The sequence below is a fragment of the Dermacentor albipictus genome, chromosome 3 (assembly GCF_038994185.2).
Source record: "Dermacentor albipictus isolate Rhodes 1998 colony chromosome 3, USDA_Dalb.pri_finalv2, whole genome shotgun sequence".
In the NCBI taxonomy this organism is placed as follows: domain Eukaryota; kingdom Metazoa; phylum Arthropoda; class Arachnida; order Ixodida; family Ixodidae; genus Dermacentor; species Dermacentor albipictus.
The window spans coordinates 129,390,064-129,412,180 of NC_091823.1; the positions used below are offsets into that span (position 1 = coordinate 129,390,064).

At 47.6% G+C, this 22,117-nt stretch overlaps 1 protein-coding gene and 1 long non-coding RNA gene across 5 annotated transcripts in view; one reads left to right on the forward strand and one right to left on the reverse strand.

The window, feature by feature from the left end:
- The window catches only part of LOC135912847 (uncharacterized), a 335,829-nt gene that overhangs the window by 102,958 nt on the left and 210,754 nt on the right, over window positions 1-22,117 (forward strand). The window contains exon 1 of one of the 3 annotated variants that reach the window (XM_065445404.2): window positions 14,511-14,999. The exons of 1 other annotated variant lie outside the window; for it this stretch is intronic. The gene's annotated coding sequence lies outside the window, so the exon portion shown is untranslated. Of the gene's footprint in view, window positions 1-14,510; window positions 15,000-22,117 lie in introns of those variants that run through there. One more of the 3 variants, XM_065445403.2, reaches the window with a different exon arrangement.
- LOC135912848 (uncharacterized) overlaps window positions 8,703-22,117 on the reverse strand; it is a 42,583-nt gene continuing 29,168 nt past the window's right edge. For both annotated transcript variants that reach the window (XR_010567800.1, XR_010567801.1), the window contains 2 exons: window positions 8,943-9,140; window positions 8,703-8,876 (listed from right to left, as the gene is read on the reverse strand). This is a non-coding gene — a long non-coding RNA (uncharacterized lncRNA). The remainder of the gene's footprint in view (window positions 8,877-8,942; window positions 9,141-22,117) is intronic.

A 22,117-nucleotide genomic window follows, 5' to 3' on the forward strand; every position in this document is an offset into this window, starting at 1 on the left:
TGAACTGGGTTATATCTTTTCTTCAATTATTATTATTATATGGTACTTGGGAGATGATGTCGCCTTTAATTCGCGCCGCCTACTTCATTTCACATAGGTATAAAAATAGAATAAATCGTAACAACATAAATTCCGGTAACATAAGTACACTAATGTCACATTATAACTGAAAGACAACTACAAATCATAATAACACAAAGTCCAGTCACATATGTGCACTAAAGTAAACACAAAGTCTGGTCACTTAGCTAGACTAAAGTGCACATAAGAAATCAGGAATTAAATTGTTATGAAGTTACAAAAAAATAGGCACTGGATTGGCCAAACTTGGGTAAAAGAAGAATATAGAATGCGCTATCACATTTAAGCACTCTACTCAATATTTTCCGAGAATATTGTTTGCTTCTAGAAATCCTTGAAGAGTCAATAACGCTCGTCTTTGCAATGAATATGTTGACCAAGGACCTAACATCTTCCTGAGGCTGAAGGGCCTGTGATCTGATGCCACTAAATCAAGTGCTAAGCTTTGTCTGTGTGTGTCGTGTCGCGGACATTCTAGAAGAAGATGCTGTACACCTTCATCAGCCTGGTCACAAGTGCATTCCGCACTATCATCGGTTGAAATTTTATGTAGAAAGTGTGTTGAGTACGCGGTACCGAGCTGCAGATGGTGAATCAGCGTTTCAAAGGCTCTGTTTGTATTTAATGTGGATGGAATTTTAAATTGAAGTGGTGGGTCAATGTGAAATAATTCTGAAGATTTCGAGTTCTGATCAAACCATGTCACTTTGCAACCACGGGCTGATACCTCTCTTAGTATGCGGCGCAATTCGCCTTGTGTTAGAGGGAGACCATGCGTGGCGTTATTAACATGCGCTAGTCCAGCTGCCTTCTCTACTGCAACATTTCCAGGGATATTGCAGTGGCCAGGTATCCATTGGAACATCACTGTACGATTTTCTTCACTTGTTTTTGCGAGTTCCTTAAGTGTCTCGTAAACTGACGCCATGTTTTGCGAATTGCTGATGTCACTATGAAGTGAAGGCAAAGCTGCCAGCGAGTCACAAAGCATCACCCATTGTTCCCCTTTTTGTATTGAACTTATGTAGCGTATCAAAGACAATATTGCAAAAAGCTCTGCTGTTGTTGATGACATCGTGTGAGATAGTTTAAAAGTCTGTATTTGGTTCCATTATGGAATGGTAAAGGCACCTGTAGAAGAACTTGTTTGGCAAGAACCACCTGTATGCGCTTGAATATAGCCAGGGTATAGAAAGTATATTTGGTATAACGCCAGTTGTGCTGCTAGCATAAACATATCTCGTTTGCGAATAATTCCCTCAATTCAGTTTTTGGAGCTGCGAGTCGCCATGGAAGGTAAGAGATATCTGAGAACCAAAATTCGTGGTGTGGTAGTAGGTTTTTGTGCACCTGAATCACCGAATTGATGTTCGCCCTCTCTCTCTCTCTCAATAAGTGCACTTGCTAGTGGGTGCCTTTTGTGCTGCACTGAAACGCGAAAGTAGTGTCGACAGGTTTCAACCGTCCTCATAATAGGAAATCGAGGATGGCGTGCCTCTGCAATTACTAAGGAACTTGAGGTTGCCTGAGGAACGCCTAAGCATACTCTAAAGCTCCTAGCTATTAGTCGTTGGAGTCTCTCTTCAGATGAACGGAGATTACATGCAGAACAGGTGTATAACATGCTATCCTTTTCTTTATAAATCCATTATATACTTTTGGTAAGGATGAAACTGACCCTCCCCATGTCGTGCCTCCTACGCGGCGAAGAACATTTATTAATGAGTTTATTTGTTCTTCGAGGGTTTTAATGTGAGAATTCCAAGAATGTTGCCTGTATAGTTTAACCCCCGTAATTTGTGTTGTTTCACTATGTCTAAAGGTTGTCCTTCAAGGCAAAGCTGAAAATCCTTTAGATGCCCTCTGGTGAAAGACAACACAGCCGTCTTACTGAAAGACTGTTCCGCTCCTCTTTCCTTTAAGAATTTGTCCACAATGTTTAGGCTTTCCTGCAAAGTTGATTGGGCAAGGCTGGTACTTGAACCAGAGCCCCAAATGCAAACATCATCCGCATATATACAGTACTGTAGTGCAGGTGCAAATCTCCGCGGTAAATCAGCCATCACACAATTAAAGAGAAACTGACTTAAGACACTGCCTTGTGGGACTCCTTGAATAATATTCTGAGAGGAACTTTTTCCTTCGCTTGTTTGAACAAATATTGACCTGCCATTCAAGAAGTTCAATATCCACCGCAGCGCCCTTCCAGAGACGCTTAATTTTTTACCAGCTGAAGAGCATATGTTATCAATGTTAACATAGTATATGAGCGTGGCTGACTGAGTCAAAGGCTCGTTTAATGTCTAAAAAACCGCTATTGTGACATTTCCCCACACGAACGAGCTGTTCGCGTTCAACATACGTAACGGTATCAAAAATTGCATCCATGGTGCATCGCCGCCTTTGAAATCCTGCTATGTGATCGGGAAGTGCTTCTGTTTGCTCACACCACCATTGCAGCCTAGTGTCAATCATTTTCTCAGTGACCTTGTATAAACAGCTCGTCAGACTCACAGGACGAAAAGATTCAAGAGGAAGAAGCGTTTTGCCAGGCTTCCATATAGGTATCACAAGTGCCGTTTTTCAAGAGTCAGGGACATACTCATTTTTCCACAAGTCATTGAGTAATTCCAAAAGTGCCAATCGACCATTCGGTCCCATGTTTTGCAACATGCCATATGTAATCGAATCTGGACCTGCAGCAGTCTTTGTCTTACAAGACACAAGCGCACATTTTAGCTCCATCATAGAGAACTCGTAGTCTAATTGTACGTGCTGCGACTGAAAACACGCAAGAACTTTTTGTTTTGCCATTTCAACCGAACATGGAAACTCAGCACTAGTAATACATACGCTTGTTCTGGTTATAACTTTGCAGAATTCCTCATCAATCCCTAATTCTGAAGTATCCTTGGCTATTGTGAGAGCACGAAATGGCTGTGTTTGAACAACAGGGCCGCTCAATGCACGAATAGACATCCATACTCTTGGAACTGGTGTCAGGGGAGAGAACGTATTACTACATTCACGCCATCTTTTTCCCCCTAATTTTTGCAGTCGTCTCCACATGACTGAGTGGATTTGCTGCGAATTTCTATATGCTTCTATATTTCCACTCCGGCGATTTCTTATTTATTTCTTATATTATTTGACTAATAGACAACTATATGTAGATATAGATGGATCGTGCTCTGAAAGTTTAGATGTTTACTCGGGAGTACCCCAAGGATCTGGAATAGGACCGGTCTTGTTTAACATCTGTATCAATGATATGGTAGACTCTACCAAATCAACTGTTTCAGTTAAATTGTTTGCCGACGACTGTCTCATCTTTAAAACCATAATTTATGTTCCTGACCTACTTGAGTTGAACGTGAATCTAAAATTACTGGCAGAATGGCCTGCTTAGTGGGACATGATTATTCATTTTGTAGAAAAAAAATAGTACAGATGTATCTTACTAATAAAAGAAAGAAACTGGCATTTTCGTATAACATAAACGGTAACATGGTCGAACAAGTAGAGGAATATAAGTATTTAGGAATTACGATTACGTCCAAGCTGAAATGTACTGCGCACATTGATAAAATATGCTCTTCAGCTGGTAAAAAATTAAGTTTCCTAAGTCACAAATTAAGAAGATCATCAAACCGACTAAGAAACAAGGCGTACAAAGCCATAGTAAGACCTTCTCTAGAGTACGCAAGTATTGTGTGGAACCCTCACACAACGGTAGATATAGAAAAAATTCAAAGATTAGAGGCTCGTTTTATATATAACCACTATAAACGCCGGTACTCTCCGTCTGCTATGTTGCAGGAAGCAAAGCTGGAATGCTTAAAAGAACGCAGAAGAATTGCTAGAATTAAGTTTCTTGGCCGCTTATATTTTTCGGACCTAGGCATTGATCCCCAAAAATACATGACTAAACAATCATTTGAAAAATCTGGTCATAGGCTTCAGCACTTTTTTGAACCTATTTTTCCTCGTACAAACGTTTATAATTATTCTTTTTTCTCCACACAATCGCAGATTAGAATGTGCTGCTACGTGATTCTCTCCTCCTTGCCCCTGATGAGGGGTTTGGACCGTCAGTTTGCATTGCCTGTGATGTGCTATGTTAACTTTGCGCATTGCTTGTCCTCTTTTATGGCTTTTTATTATGCGTGCAATAGCTGGTTCAGTTTCGTATAAGCATGCATCGTCGATATTTAGTGTCTTTTTGTCAATACGCGTGCTTTTCTTCAAGGTCGAATATTTTTGTCCTTTTTGTACTCTGCCTCTCCTGCTTGGACCATATTCGGTCCGCAGTTTGTGATAAATAAAATAAAAATAAATATATGCACATTCACAAGTGCGCAGAGCAACTGCACACACGTGCGCTGGCAAAGGTCGTCGGCACATTGTATATTGGTGCGCCTGCGTTACGTACCTATGAAATGCGTATAATAATCAAACAACCTCAATAATCTCCGAGTATTTCAGAAAGCGCAAAGCGAAACCTAGAGAACTCAACGAATTTAAAACTCAAAGTGACAGCCTGCAAAGCAAACGTGTTCCGCTTCTTCACTGGAATATTATTATAAGCCGATAGGAAGGGATGCCGAGTGATTCGGTAAACGAGTCAGACATGCATCCTTTCGAGTGACGTCTGCTACTCAAGCTTCCGATGCTCTTGCTTTCTTTTTTTTTTCTCTTGTTCGTAAAACACGCGGAGAAGCAGACACCGCGCGAAGGAAACGAGGAAACGGAGCACCCTGATTGATGGCCCCCAGGAGGCGCAAAACGAGCACTTTCCTGCGGGGATGCGGAATACCGCCGCAGTGACAAGGTCTGGACCCCGCAAGCGCACAGAGGGGCCTTCCGGCAGAGGAAGCGGGCAGCGTCGGCGGCTCGTGCGGTGTTCCTGCCGCGCACCTGGGCGCCGCCGAAAGTGAAACGAGGAAACGGCCAGTGGAGGCACGAGAGACACGAAGTCGTGACCACTAATTGCAGTACTGCGCGTCTGCGCAAGCAGCGCATGCAGTGCCGTGCTCTGCGAGGCTGGCAGGCTTAAGGTAGCGGAGGTCACGGCGTCGGTATATATACATGCACAGCGCGCGAGCGAGCGAGCCTAGAGAGAATGGTGGGAAACGGAATGGAGACGGAACTCTGCGCTACACCTGACGAAACCGAACGCACCTTTGCAGCGCGCCCAACTCGAGAGGAAGTGAAACAAGTCCAAAAACGACAGGCGCCGCGTCCACCTCTCACCTGCAACGTGGGACGCCTGTCTCCCGAATGCGGCGCACGGCTGCAAAGACGAAAGATGGCGGAATATGCCAGACAGAAAGGGGCAGGCCCCACGCGTTGCCTACGCGCGCGCGCTGCTGGCCGTCCCAGGCGGCGAGCAATGCATTTCGCGCCGCAGCTCGGGGGAGAACCATAACCGCGCTGAAACAGGATGCCTCGCCGGCTTGGTTAGTTGTGGTCTTCGCGTCCTGCTCGCGCCACATTCGCCGGACGTTGGGAGGGAAGGTGGAACGCCGGTGCGAATAACACGCCGCGCGGGCGTCGTCGGCCCCGGAAGGGGTCGTCGCACGCGCATGCGGCTGCAAGACTTGATGTCCCCGAGGGTGTAGTGTGACGGCCGGCGGCGTTAACCACACTGCGGCGAGCGCATGGCCTGTCGTCGTATAGTTGTCGAGTTCCGCCGGTGCCACTCTCTCTCTCTCTTTACGTACACGCGCGAATTCGTTACGCGGCTAAAAGCAGGCTCCGCGCGGTTACAGAATAATGGCTGAGTGACGAGAGAAAAAAAATCTGAGGACGCCTAAGCACTCCTTATTAGTTGTGAATGCGAAAGCATTAATGTCTTCTTGAACGCCGCTCAGCGACGTTCAAGAAGACAGTGCTACATCTAGCAGGCGCTGATTTAGCCCAATGGATGGACACTCGGCTTCTGAGCGTGGGGTCGTAGGCTTGGAACTCGTCCACTACCGCCAACGTCTTCCTGTCGAATATATGCTGTTTTAGAGCGCAGCCCTTAATAACCCGTTCCTGCGGCTAGCGTCGGCGCAACCGAGCGAACCGGCACCGCAAAGAATGAAAGCGAACGCGGAGTGCAGCGGTACATGAAAGGAAGGCGATAGTGAAGGCAGGATGAGGAAAGCCCAGGAGGAGGGTGCAGCGGAACCATGAGGCGGAAAGCGTAAGAGGAGCGGAGGGCAGACAGCCTGCGCATGCGCTGAGTTGCCGGCGGCCACGGCGTCCGCGGCTCATCCGCGTTTCCGAGGGGGGGGGGGGGGGGGCGAGCACGGTGCCGTAAGGTGGGGAACGCTATGTTCGTCCGCAGTGCCTGCTGCTGAGGTCAGTCCGCGGTAGCATGCAGCGTGTGTGACGGGGATCACTGCCCCTGCAAGGGGCGATGGCGAGCGGCTACGAGTAATGCTCGATGTGACGCACCCTTAATTGGGTGCCGTCGCCGCTGACACTGGTGGCACGACTTCCCCGCGACGAAGGGATCGCTCTCGTCATTGGTGGAACGAAAGCGTGATAAGAAGAGCGTAGTGCCGCGCAAGACGGGCTGTGCGGAGACGATGCCTACGATATGGCGCCAGAGTACCGTGCGTCGTCTGCATGAAAACACATTGCTGCATGAGCGGAGGTCTGTCTGCGGCGGATGCTGCGAATCACACCCACCGTCACCCACGCGCTGCCTCTCGCGATCTCTCGATTAGCGAGGCAGATGCGCCACACTTCGCTCCGTTTGGAACGTGCCGCACGAGACCGATTGTCCGCGCCAGCCAATATATCGCTAAATGAAAACACATATAGAGCTATGCTCAAATTTCGCAATTAGAGAGCATCGTACTCGTCGGTGAGGTTTTTATACATTCCTTTCTTTACAGCGATTACCGATGCGAAGTTAGAACACAAGCGAGAGCCCAGGCTTCCGCGATCGAGAGCGAGGTTGGCGTCACTTCGCGGCGATGTCCTTTCCCCTCACGCAACACGTGGTGTCGCAGCTAATGGGAATTTAGGGGCTATTTCGCTACTACAGACGCCCTTTCTTTGTTCGCTCAACATGGGCCATGTGATGCTCTCGCATCAAAGTATGAGAATGAGAAGTTCTGCTTGTTTTCTTTATTTTTTTCTTCGCGTGATTGTAAGATATAAAAGGGAAAGAACGAAAAATGGGAAGTAAAACTTATTTTTCAATTTCGTGGCAAAACGAAAGCGTGCACAAATATAATCACGTCCAGCCATTATTTCCCAGTGAATATGTCCGTGTGGCTGAGTGTATTAGAAAAAAAGAAAGAGAGAGTGCTCGTACGTGTATGTGCGTGTGTATGTGTTGTGTTGGCGACGTGACGTAACGTATGACTAACGCAGCATAAAACGAGTTTGGCCTTTCCTCGCAGAGCTGTATGTGTGGGCTCGTTCATAGTCTCTCAGTGACTCTAGGACTACTGAATTCTTTCCCGCTGCAGGGTTGCACAACTTTGAGCGGAGGCCCACGGCATTTCTGTAAAATAACACTGCCAGCCTTGTCTTTGATGTCGCTAAAGCTTCATGTCGCTGTTGTTTTATGCACTCTCACTTTCCCGTTGCACGCTATTCGGTGCTGGTTAAGAAAAGCTTTCTTCCAGTGTACATACCCACCCTGTCACACTATCGAGTAACATCGACTTGCTTGCTCTCCGACAGAACGTCTCCTTCTCTGAGCATTACAGAAAATTTGCCAACGGCTGAGATATTCAGCCAGCTCTGGCGTTATTTGTCCAGAATTTTTTTTTATTTGTCCGCTTCATGCACCAATTATTGCCTATAAACTTTTTTTTGCTTCGAAACTATAATTGTAAATAGTCGTCACCGTAAAGTCACTCACACAATCACTTTTCCTCGTGACCCGTTCATGATTTACTCCCGTATTGTCAAACGATCCTCAACTCGAAGCTCTTCCTCCACTCCACCGAGTTGGGCACGGAGCCGCCCCTGGAGTGATGAAGACGTTACACTTCTTAAGAATTGCTATATACGATCATTAAGGGCAGTGGCCGTTTCTATCTAGGTGTGGCGTTGTTATCTGCTTTCTTGAGTGGAGGTGGAGTGTCCAGTGAAGGAACATTCCGTAATACGGGGGTGATACTCGCACACTTGCCGTCCACCGGCGAGAAATAAACAGTTCACTGCGGCGTAGTCGTTTATCCTATTCCCCCAATTTCTGCTGACTTTGTGCCAGGGCAGAGCAATGCAGTGAAGCAAAGCAACACACACACACACAAACACACACACACACACACACACACACACTTTTCCAATCACTGCAGCCTGAACGATTGGATGGGGATTTATTCGTAGAACAGTTCGTGGATGCGCACCTGCAGATTGGAACATCCCCGCTGTGCTGGGGAGCTGACACAAACGCCGCAATTGTTTATAATAAAATTACTATAATAGCTATAATAAAAGTATAATTTATTATAATAAATAATATGTCTCTCAAACATGCGTAGGCAATGTAAAATTTTACTGGAGATAATTTCATAGTAAAACATTGATTTGGGCGAGTTGGTTCATGGCTATTCATAAGGCGATTGAGACGGAGCCAAAGAAACACAAACCACAACACATTTCATGATTTCATACTTTGTATTTAAGGGTTCGTGTCGTAGTAATTAACTCGTGATGCCAACTCGTTCTTGGCGACGACTTTCCGACCCAGTGGTTTTCCGAAGAGATCTCGCAGCTTCGGCTTGAAGGTCGCCCAGTCACGAAGTTCGTCGTGGTTTTGGAACCACACATGCGCTCTTCTGGCCAAGTAAAAATATTAGGTTAGTCAGCATCACTGTGGGATCCCATTTGTTGGGACTGCTTACCCGCTCATACATCTCCAGCCAGTCGTCGACGTCGGCGCCATCGGTGCCGCAGAAGGTTCCCGGATCACGCGGATGCGTGAGTACGGGAGTCGATGCAGGTATTTCCGAACCAGACAGGGTGACGAGAAAACGGTGAAGAACCGAAGCGGCGGCCACTGCGAAGCTCTGTTCTGAGTCGTTACCCAGCACTTCCACCGACTGTTAAGAAGAGGAAGCCCGATTCACAAATGTATGTGCAATTATTAACGTGGGCAAAAGTTGGTGGCAATCGCGCAAGGTCGTACAAAGGCCACACTTCCAGTAGAGAGCCTACCACTTCCTCTTTGTCTCTCTCTTGCGCGTATGATCTTGTCCAAATGCACCGCAACAATATACAATGCCACGCAGTACACAGTGAAAATTTGCTGCACAATCCCGTATCCCTAACCTGCTACTGTGCGCTGGGGAAAAGGAAAAGGGAAGTAAAGAGGACTGTGTGATGATGATCATGACGACTATGTTGGTGCTGTGAATGTTCGTTAACATGGCAGCATATTTGAATCACAACCTTGAGTACAGTGCTCTGACGTGCAAGAAAGACGCACACTACGACCCTTACTGTAAGTGCACAGCTTGTCTCGGGTGAGGGCGAGGAGCCAGAACAAGGTCCCCCGAGAATGGTCTTGCATTGATCCATGGTTGCCATATAAGAGGCTAAGGTGCGTCGCTCGATTGTGCCTGCTCGGCAGACGCAGAATATGAGCGTTATAGTGTCTCTGCTACATGGCACTGGTCATAATTTGGACTGCTCCTACGACCGATGTCGTGCGCGTAGCGCGGTGTGAACGCCACGTCAAGTAGCATTCTGTGCACCAAACTTGTGTCGCAGCTTTTCAGGTTAAGTGGCATGTGGAAATTCATTTCGGTGTCGAACTTGTGCAGACTCCAGAGGTGACGTTCTGGTTGTGCCCAGTGATTGGAGGAAAAATTTCGTATGAAGAAGGGCAAAAAGTTCACTTTATATCAAAACTAAATCGCATTGTCTAATAGGTATAGTTCGTCGCAAATTGCCGTGCTCGTGCATTACTGTGCAATAATAAAGAACAGTCGAGCATCACAAAATACGGCTCCATGTAATCTTATTTCAGCGACTGGTGTGCTTTTGTCAGCATTTGTGCATATAACACACACACACACACACAAACACACACACGCACAGAAAAGGGACAAAAACTGACAGATATGAGACATGACTAGCCCGAAGTCTGAGAAACTCTTGAGTGGCACCGCACGTGCTCGTATAGTTGCCATCCATCTGCAAATGCGATTTATGGTGTCGTATACCTTGGGTGCACCCGTTTGCCATCCAACCTGGCACCACGCGTACAGTTTTCCATCGTGTGTTTCTGGCCGCTTTCATGTTTTGTGGCCGTATGAACGGGAACGTTAACCTAGAATACGAGCGGCAGACCCACAGGGCTTCTTTTATCGACACGAATAAACAAGGAGTTGTTAGCAGCAACTGTTCCTGCCGTCTGCTCCTTTTCACGTCTGCAACACGGAAATGTATCGCAAGCCACCGAAAATCGTCGAGATTAAACGAGTGACATTAAAGGTCCTCAAAGCACGTTACTTCGTCACTGTGGTTTGTGGCTGTGATTCCTTCGTTATTTTTTTGCTGCACACTGCTTCCGGTTTAAGAACATGCCTACGAACACACCAGACACACTAGACACAGTGTGGTTTCATAATTCTCGCAAGAATAAATAAATAAATAAATAAATATGAGGCGGGTGTTTTCTCCCGCAACGCTCCTTCTTGCACTGCTCGTGTGTAAAAGAGCGTGAAAGTTTCGAAGGGGGGGTCCAGCGCCTGCGGCGCTCGTTCCGCGTGATGGCCAGTCAGCCGCGGAGCAGCGCGGTGCCATGCCGCTCGCACACCGAGGAGCGGCGGCGGCGCTAACCGCGTCAACGGAGCCGTGGCTGCCTTTATTTCCCGCGATGTCCGTCCCTGCAGCGCCGGTTTTCCCACGAGGCGCCCGCTCGGACGGCGAAGACAAAGCGCGGCGTAAATCAGGCCGGCTTCGTTCCGGTTAGCTTTGCCGCATGACCCCCACGTCCGCTGGTCGGGCGGCGCGGCATCTCGCAACGGGCAACAAACGCGCGAGATCGGACGCTGCACGGACTACGTGCGCCTATGCGTGCGAGAAAGCACGGAGACTCGTTGCTACGAATCTGGCGTCTCGCTTGCAGATGATGGGCGAGGAATCGATAGTTAGCGGGGAAGCGCGTACGTACCTATGCTGCCAGCGTCGGTGGGGCAGCCAACTATGGCAGCCAGCCGAAGGCTGATTGTTATCTCGGTCGCCGTCAATGTAGCGTGAGTGTCTTACGTATAGTACGCGTAGCGAAAGCGCTTTATTATTCGCTGTGTAGAAGGTTTCTCTCTCTCTCTCTCACTTATTTATGTTTCTTTTAGAAGTGATTATTGTGACGTGTGCTGTGACTGAGCTTCCGCCCGTTTCGTCGTGCCCCGACTAGGTATTACAATCGCAAGCTATGCATGAGTTGTGCGGTGGTGATTTCCTCTGCAATTTTTTCTTTCCACCTTTCTTTCCGTTTCCTTCACCTTTTCTTTCTTTATATATATTTATTCAGTGGATCTTACTTAACAATTGGGATAGCCGGCCCTGCGGTGGCCTCTTACTCAGGATATTATCATTTAATAAACCACAACAACGATCGCTTGTCCCCCTTGATCGTCTGTTGCTTCCGTATTTCAGATGCGGATATATGTATATAAGATAGAAATTTCAAAAAAAAAAAGGCGCGTTCAATGATCAGGATTACTTGAAACGAGTGTGGTTGGCTACTTAATTAGAAGATGAACATCGACACGCTTTCTAGACTGCGAAGCCAGGTGTTTCTGCATTATGCTGCAGTCATGGCCAAGTGCATTTTTGGCTGCCGAGTGCTAGCGACGTGCTCATAGAGGTGGCTATAACGGCGATCACAGGTGCTGGAAATCGCTGCAACATACAGATATGAATGTTGTTATCCTGTATTACGGTTTTAATTTGTCTTGGACCGTGACGGGTGTTGGAAGCAGGTGTGTACGAAAGACAGAACAGAATAAAAAGAAAATTATGTGCCGTTTTACGTGCCAAAACCACGAACTGATTATGAGGCACGTCGTAGTGGGGAACACCGGATTAATTTTGGCCACCGGGGGTTCTTTAACCTGCGCCTAAATCCAATTACACGGATATTTTTGCATCTCGTCCCCATCGATATGCAGCCGCCGTGGCCGGGATTCGATCCCGCGATCTCGTGCTTAGCAGGCCAACACCATATATCCACTAAGCAACCACGGCGGGTACACAGAATAGCAGGGCACATACACCGAGATATATATATATATATATATATATATATATATATATATATATATATATATATATATATATATATGTGTGTGTGTGTGTGTGTGTGTGTGTGTGTGTGTGTGTGTGTGTGTGTGTGTTTCACTGCTTTTGTAACTACCACACCTCTCTGTAATGCTGCGCCTTTGAGAGTAAATTAATGAAATCAAATTAAATATCCCCGTTTTTTCCTTTGACGAAGGCAATACTACCAACCGTGCCAAGCGCTATGAAGAATCAAACAGAGAAGACCCCAACAACTTCCTGCTTCATTTCATATTTGTCTTCTGTATTATGTATTTTTCTACTTTGACGCGCCGATAGGCCAACACATATATACATACAACACACACACACACACACACACACACACACACACACACACACACACACACACACACATATATATATATATATATATATATATATATATATATATATATATAGAAACGAGAAGAAAGGGGGTTAACCGAGGGACCCGATTTTTATTAGTCATATCATGAAACGCCAACAAACACTGACACCAAGGACAACATAGGGGAAATTACTTGTGCTTAATAAACGAAATAAAGAAACGATAAATTAATCGAAATTAAAGTGGACGAAAAAAGTTTTTTTCATCCACGCTCTCAGTTATTTCCAGCCCTCTATTACCTCGTGACCACATCGCGGTTATAATCGTATAGGACGCGAGTACAGTGGTATATATATCGTGGTTGTGTTCAAATAATGTGGTTTTCACAATAACAACGAAGCAACTCGCCGCCTTAGCGACAGAGAGAGAGAGAGAGAAAGGATCCAAAGAATGGCAGGGAGGTTAACCAGGGGTAGTTCCTGTTGGCTACTCTGCACGAGTAGCCAATTATAATATTATGTATTATATCATATCAAACGATGCCAAGCACACTAGAGTACCTGAAAATCCCTGCAACACATTGTGGAAAAACCTCGAGCTAGACAAATTTAGCCGTCACGAGTGAAAAGGTGCGCATAAGCGCAGCGGAAGATGTGCAGGCTGTATCCGAATTTTCGCCATGTGTGCCCGACATGCGTCGCCGTGGCTTCTTCCGGCTGGTCAGCCAAGGGTTGTGTCACGACAACTTTCCTCGAAGAATCAAGTGGACCAAAGTGTAGCTCGAGTCCGTGAACAATGCAATCTGAGCAGGGTTGGGCTTCAGCAAGGCACATCGCACACCTCCTCTTGTTTTTTTTTTCCTTTTTCTTTTCTTTCCTTTCTTTTTTTTTGTTAGCGCACTCCACCTGACCATATAATAATAATATAATAATATATATATATATAAATATATATATAATATATATATATATATATATATATATAAATATATATATATATATATATATATATATATATATATATATATATATATATATATATATATATATATATATATGTGTGTGTGTGTGTGTATATATATATAAGGGCAGTCTAAGGGCAGTCCAGAGGGCCCATGATGTCGCTGAAAGGCTTGGCCTGACAGTGCCAACGTGGGAGCGGCCCGCCTTGGCTTGAGAAGTCGAGCCTCCGGACCTGAGTACAATAAACGTTTTCACACACACACACCTGACCATACCGCAGAAATGCGCACCGAATGCGTTTGCCGACGAGTTCCGGCTGGAGCACTGAGCGTTCTGTTGGGCGTGGAACAAGCTCGAAACAAGTTGAAACCCCGTCAGTACCGTGATTGTCAGTATGGGTACACCAAGAGAGCACACGGCGTGCGTGCTTCAGACCGCCCTGTTCACCGGAGGCGCTAAAGGGATCCCGCGGCCTACGCGCACTAGCCGTCCAGCCGCCGGCCAGACGTGTCCAGCGCAGCCGCTGTCGCCATCGGCCGCATGCGACATGCTTCGGCGGCGGCGTACGGCGACCGAATGGTGGTGGACAGAGCTGCTCGAAGGAAGGGGAACCTGCCTCCCGCGCGCCGCCGCTTGCTTATCCTTCGTCCTCAGCGCCGTAGTCTTCCTCCTCTTCCTTAGCACTCACACTCCTTCTCGTACGGCCGCTTTCTCCGCCGTGGTGACGTTTCGCGTGACGTCGAGCCTCACATAGCCACGTGACCGAGCGTTCGCTGCTACTCTGGCGTGACTGACGAAAGGGGAAAAAGGCAGAGGAGAGGAAAAACAAAGCGACGAAGAAACTGGGCGCCGCGTAGGTGATGGAGAAGGCGGCCGCGCGCCCAATCCCAGTCGCTCGACGATAGTCGCGCCGGCGGACTGCAGCCGCTGCTCCTCCGCGTCCCGCTTTTCGGCCAGCGCTCGCACGGGAAGGAGAACGGTTTCGCGAGAGCCGAAACGTCGTGTCGTCGGCGGCCAGCGCCTGTCGAGTGCGTGCGCGCGTCTTGCACCCCGAGCTTCTCTCTCCGGACACCTCATCGTTGTGTTTTGCCTGGCTCGGTACTACGGGAAGTTCTCTAGTGGAGTTTCGTTCGGCGGCGGCGAATCTGACCGGTGGTCGCCCGGTGGCCGACATCGGTGCTGCATGTCGCTACGGACCGCGTTGCCCCGTTTGGTGTGTGTGTTTGTGGACGGGTGTCTCGCGGGTGTGCGCGGCCAGTCGGCCTGTACCGCTTACGCGGATTCCTGACGGATTTCTAGAAGAACGAGCACGCCGCGATCGAGGGATCGCCATACTACAGGTGGGTGACTCGCAACCAATTGCAGGGATGTCTCTCTCTTATTTTTCGCACGCCTTCTCTTCTCGATAGAGTATTCGTTTACCATTTCATTGAATCGTTAAGAACGTAGTGACTTGTGAGAGGTTACTATGGCAATTCGTGCTCCTGTTTTGCCAATCTTAGCAGCATGTGAAGTGTATACCCGCAAGTGTGCGTCGGGCGCGGCCTGATTGAGCTGTATTTAAAGGCGAAACTGTTATGTCGGCGTTACGTTTTCCTATGCGGAGGAACGTAATGAGTCTTGCAGTGCAGCTTAAAAAAACGCTGCTGGTATTTCGTCTCGGCCGCTTGTTCGCTCGCTTTCTTCAGAAGTTTGCATAAGCAGAATAATTCGTATAACGATTATAGCATCCGCTCGCATGACTCTCCTACCAAGGTGTATTGTTGCTAAACAAGCGAGGTCGCTTGTTTTATATTTGATCGAGGGTCGAGATTTCGCAGGTAACCGAAACCTAGAAGAAAAAAAAAAGAGCCCTAGAAAAAAGAGCCCGTCTGTTGAGATGTCCGGGCAGCCGATGGGTTGAGTTGTCCATGCAATTTTGATCATGTGATCGAAGGCGTTCCAGGTTCTCGTTCTCCAGAGGGTCTCAGAGAGCTGCGGCGCTTGTTTGGGAAATAATATACCGCGTCCAATGTAGCACAATAAAATAATTCGCGCATGATTTCAGACAACTATTTTCTTGCTTGCAATTTTCTCTTCACCATTAGAGGGCAATGGCGTACTGTGGTGGTTTGAACAGCTGGTACAGGAGGCAACCACCATGCACATGAAGGCAGTGGGATGCGCTTATGTCGCCTCATGCAGTGGCTACTCGTACATTCAGTTTGCGTATCCATAAAAACTACCCCGTTATCTTAGCTTCGTCATGTGCCACTATTATACAGATTAAACTTGTTTGCGGAAGCGCTTACTTGCACTCTGGAATGACGTAAACTTCCGGTATAGCACTGCCACCACCTCTTCGTAGTTGTCGTTCGCGTTAATGTTATAATAATAATAATAATAATAATAATAATAATAATAATAATAATAATAATAATAATAAACATTCTACATGAGTGTGACACCCTCTGGTCACGGAAAAATGAGCCGAATAACATATTAGCCTAATAATATCATTAAAGATATCTATGGCTATGTTAATCATCCGTAATATCGTTTTCTATGAGGCCCTTCTCATACAGAACACTTCGCACTTGCCGATATTTTCACGCACGCATCGCATCTGCATATGTTTTTGTTCACTGCTTGATGCGCGCGTTCATCAAAAGGTTTACATCTAAACCCCCACCCACCGGCAAAGCACCATCCCTCTTCAACCAGATTGCGTCATGCCTTTTGAAAGGAAATACTTTTTGTTAGGTTGTTCGTAACAATTATCATGAGAAAGAAAGCGATCTGATGATTGGCAATATTTAAAAATAATAACTAAAGCAACTTGAGGGTCAAATTCACTTGGCATCCTGGTCGAAGCTTGAATTTGTGGAATTACAGAAGAAATTTCGGTTTACGATGTCATGCTTTTGGGCAAATGCTATTCTTCCGTTCAACAATGTCTCCCTGAAGTCCGCCTGTCCTCAACGTATCGTAGCGCTAAATATCGCGCGATCCGAACATTAGGATACGTGTTTACTACGCGAAAGCTTTATTTCAACAGACCATACATCGCAGCTGATACACGTCATCACCAACCGCGGACCATAAGCCCATCAGTGCGTAGTTATCGGCACGCCACGTAATATTTCACACATCGTCGTTTTAGACTATATAGGAAAGAAAGTATCGCACATTCACGATAGTATAGCGTCTGCAATTCGCATAACGCGTGAGACATCTTTCGTTTCACGCCGTACCGTGGATGCAGACGGCAAAGCCATTCGACAGGAAGCGGTTTTCAACGTCGTAAAAAAAAAACATATGAAAATAATAATGAAGATTGCTCGCTGCGATGGTTTTGTTGCTCAGAGAACGCAGCCATTCGCCGAAGCATTACGGCATTCGAGTCCCTCTTTCCGCCAGCGTCGTATACCTCGACGCGTCTGAGAGCCATTTGGCTCCCGCGACGTCTGGCGCCAGCGTCGATCTCACGGGCTGCCCGACTCCTCATAATGCTGCTTTCGAAGCGGCGTCGCGTGGAAGGAAGCCTGCGTGTAGTCGTAATAACTCCACGTGTTGGAACGCCGTTGCTGCCGGAAGCTCGAAAAAACTCCATCCCCTTAGCCAATGCGGTCGTTCGCGTTTCGAAGCCGAAAAGTTCGTGCCAACTGCCGCCGCGAGAGGTCGCCAATGCGAGTAATTCTCCCCCAAACGTGACCCACCGCAACGGTTCGGTGGCTCTGAAGCCCTGATGCAGAGCGTCAGGTAGCCGAGTTCGATACCCTGCTGCGGCAGCGGCCGCATTCCGATTGGGGCGCACTGTAACATGTCTGTGTACTTTACTTCGAATATACGTTAAAGAACCTCAGGTGATCAAAATTAGAAGTACGGTTCTTTTGTGATAGTTAGAGCAATCTATCTAATCGGCGTGCGCGCACAAGCACGGTGGTTTTCCGCAAATAAACAATCAGTTGAAAGTTAGCGCTCCTCCATGTTGTCTCGCTCTTGTCCGTGTCTTCCAGCGCTATGACCCACATTGCTCGATCAAAACTTAATCCGGAGTTCTCCGCTGCGCCTCGCCGCGTAGCCCACTGTGAATCTTTCCGACGTTAAATCACATCAATTTAATTCCTTTAGGCCTGGTTTCGTCGACCTCTGCAACAGCCATCGCAAATAAATATATAGTATACCGTGAAAGCACCTAAGCTGGACGAAACTGACGTCACTGTTGGCAAGCCCACAGCTTCAGATTCCCTTCTTTTTTTTGTTATATATTCAACTGTTCTTTCCCACCTCATAAGTGCAAGAACGTGTTGTAAAGAAGCTGCCCTAGCGCCTTAAAGCAGTGCCTTCTGAACCGTAAAAAAAAAAGAAGTGTTATTCATACCTATAGGGTATATCTGTCTGATTATACTTTCCAACGTTTATTGCAGAGAAGCTTGCGTACTTGCATAACCCATACGTGGCAGCCCTGTAGTGCTAACAAAAAAAAAGGGGGGGGGGGGGTTGAGCTTTACGGCCTCAAACCAAGATATGGCCATGTGAAATAACGTCGCGAGGCTGCGTACAGATCAATTTTGACCGCTTCGGTTTCCTTAGCGTGCACTGGACGCTCGGCACACGTGGTTTCTTGCGTTGCTGCCGAATCCAATCTCTACTGCGTAATACTTTGCGGCACCGTTAGCGACCTTAAACCGAAGACGGGAAGTCCTGCGCTTGAGATGTAACAGACAGTGCGAAAGAGAACGTGATGGAAGTGCACTGACTTTAACTAGACTTTGACCTGTTTGCTACCCTGCTCGTGGGGAGGGAGAGGAGACAGAGAGAAAGAGACGGAACACGAGAGTTGGACGCATGCGCCTGCACTCGACGATGCCTAACGTTTCTACAGTATACGGCACTCAAGTCTGTCGCATTCAGTTATTACACCGGCTAACCTCCTTGTCCTTCCTTTCCTTTTCTCTCTCTCTCTCTTACGGTACTGAAAAATGGCGCGTGCGACTTTCTGGGCTGATGAGCTTAGCTATCACTAGCATTCTGCTTCGATTATTGTTTACAACATGTATCCTGCTCCACAGCCACGCACCGACACCTCCGCGAACGCTAGAGTGCGCAAGGAAGGCGCTTGGTCCAAGACCAACACAAAAAGTTGCGCGTTGCGTGGGATCGGCGCCCGTGCAGGCTACGTTGCGTTCCCTCTGAATGGGTCGCCCACACGCGAGTATTCCCACTTGTGCGGCCATGTCCGTGGGGTAGAACGGCGCTGACTTCTGAAAGCACGGTGCGACTGAAGGCGTGGAACGGGACTTTTTAAACCAAACTACGCTGCAGTGTAAGGTCTGTAGTTAACGTATGAGCAATGATAACAATGCGCGATAACCACCGCCTCGTTACGACCATCTTAATGACCACCATAACTCGCGTAAGCGAAGCGTTAGTGAGGCGCTCAGTGTTTTACCAGCGTGACTCTTCTGAGGTTCGACATGCGCGTTGCCGAGAGCGTGGGTGGGTCCTCTATAGCAGGCGCATTCCAGACTTGCCTGTTACAAAAGTCCAGGCTGAACTACAGACGATTTTCTAATGAGTGACAATTGAAGGCTATAGAAAATGAATCGAAAGTTTATGAGATATCACCAAGAATTCTTATAAGTGCATGTATACTCCATGGTGGTTAGCTCTTGCACCGTCAACGCGTTCGTCGGGCACACCGCTACGCAGCCCCTTGGGACAATGCACTGAACGGCTTGCGGGACCGCCATCCCCGGAGGTGTAATTACCGATGTTAACGGCACAGCGTTCGCAGGCCGAGTCCGCTAATACCTGGGACCACTGTCGAGCAGCTGGTACTGTTAGCCTGACACGCTAATGGCCTCCTCTAAAGGTCGACGTGCCTGCGCGGGGTACATCAGCGGACATGCCGCGACAGGGTAATTGCATCTGTTAGCTTTACCCTCGCGGCGTAATTTAAGCCGGACAATTCCCTGATGATCTCATTGTGTTCTCCGAGCGGCGGGTCGGTTTCGAACTTGCTAACGTTTCCGCGAGTCAGATGTAGGATTTCGCCGAGCATATTTTTTTTTTCTTTTTTGCTCAGTTCGCTCGCATGTGAAGAACAGTGTATACGCACAGACAAACTTTAGATGTTTTTTTTTGTTTTCTTTAATGGGCGTTCGTTGTACTTGCGCAAGCTAATGTTTGCTTTCAATAAGCTCTTTCTTCATCCAGCGCTATCTGCTTCAATGAATGCGCGATGAGCGTTTGGTGTGCGCACCCAACAAACGCTTTTCCGACGTACCCGGAACCATTTTTGTTTACCACCCAGTTTTCCATCGCTCATAGCAGGGCTCCAATTAGTGCCCCCTTCGGTACATCAAGCTCGTCAATATATGCATACTTCAATATCTACCGCGCCTTACAGCCCACGTCTTGTATAGAGACAAGGCAGGCGCATATCTTCGTTGTTTGTATTTTATTTTCATTTCAATATAGATTACTTTCGGTTTCAGTTCTCGAAATATGAAAACCTGTTTATCTATTCTTTTCGCCCTTTCTTTTCTTTTTTTCTAGCTCGCGTCCTTCAGTTTATTTATCAAAAACGCGCATAGCGTCGCGATTGCAAACGCCGCCATTGGACTGGGGCTGTGCGTTGTGCCTTGTACGGGGCGATGCAGCCGCGATAAAGATCGTTGACGCAGTCGACGTCCTCACTCCAGCGAAGGACGAGCGTGATTGTTCTCTTCTCTCTGCAGCTACCAAACGCACTGCGATTATAGCTGTCGACAAAGCTATCTGCACACACCGCGAGTGATGTCGCAGTAAGAATGGTGCGAAGTGCGCACGTGTGTTTGTATGTGCGTCTGTTTGTCTACAGGAAGCCCTCATGTATTTACAAACTGCAGAAAAGAAAACGCCTGGCAAGGGCGTGCAGAACAATTACTCTAAAGGCGCGCTCCTTGAGCGATTGATTAGATTAGGTTAAGTGCAGTTGGAAATGAAGGTAACTATATTGTAGCCGATGCAAAAGGCCAAGAAAGCCCTTCTGCGCGTCTTGAAAGACACTGGATTGTACGAACGCCTGTGACAGTGGAGATTCGACTGTGACTGACTGTGAATGACCGACTATTATTTTTCTTTTCTCTCCTTGTCTGTTCTTCCCTTCTCCCCCTCCAGAAGCGTAGGGTAGCCAACCGGGCACGTCCTTGATTAACCTCCATGCTTTCCCCCTCATCGCTTAGCTCTCTCTCTGTCCCTATCTCTTGTTTCTATGAGCTCAAAACTGTTCAGTGACTAAATGTTGATAACATGGACAAACATTATTGCCCTGGGACAATAACGCTGTCCATATAAATTCTGCGTGGATAATCCCTTGATTTCTAAAACACATGCATACACACGTCGACGTCGTTGATGGATTCCATCAACGACGTCGACGTGTGTATCTCGACGTGTGTAGCTTTATCGTCGAGCGATTATGCCACGACCGGGGTTGTTGGAGAAGTATGGGAGAGGCCCTTTTGCCCTGCAGTGGGCGTAACTAGGCTGATGGTGATTATGCCGGGAAAGCACCAATGTCTGTCGTCACAGTCACGGCCTGTATTTTTTTCTGAAATACGAGTTCGTCGACCTCAATGGCTACGTTATGCGCATGACCCTTAACGAACTCGTGCAGTCACCTCCACCGGTGGTTTACGTGAGCAGTTGCCAACGTTTTCTCTTTCTTTCTTTCTTTCTTTACTGCGCTACCCCGCCTAACGCGCCGTAACGAGGTCATCCACGGTGTAGGCGTGATTGCAACACGCCTTGGTTACGTACACCGACCCCCTAGCGACACTCGCATTCAGCTGATGCCACTCACTCACGTCACCTGGAACGCAGCATTCGGCTCACGAGAGCGTGGTAGCTAATGGCTTCTAATTCGAAGAGTTCAAAATAAGGAACTACAGAAAGAAACTAGAAAGGAAACCAAGTCGTACGCGTACCGTGGAAGCAACGCTGAAACGCGGAAAAAAAAATCGCTTCGCCGCTGGCCATCCTTGACGGGGGTATATGTACGAAGCAAAGAAAGAAGGAATGGCTACATTCCTTCGGAGTCGGTCTTTCTAACGAAAATCGCCACCGCCCCGCTAAAAAGCGTGGAAAGTGAGTCCCCTCTAGAGACGAGCAGTGGTTCGCTGCGGGAACATGCGCCAATCTGCGTACCACATGGCGGGGTAAAAGACGCCGAAAAAGAAAATTACGAATCCACTCGAGGCGGAGCGAGCGACTGCAGCGATTCGCTTTTCTGAGCGCGCACCACGCGATGCCGTAAACGCGCGCGCCCGCTTTGACCCCAAAAATCGGGGCGCCGTCTGCTTTCCCGCGTCTGCTGCGCGCTTTGCTGCGCGGCCACGCCATCCGATAGCGCACGCCTCTTGCCGCTTTCAGTTCGTGGTTCCTTGTTATTCTTTTTTTATTCTTTCGCCGCTTGGTTTTCATTTTTACG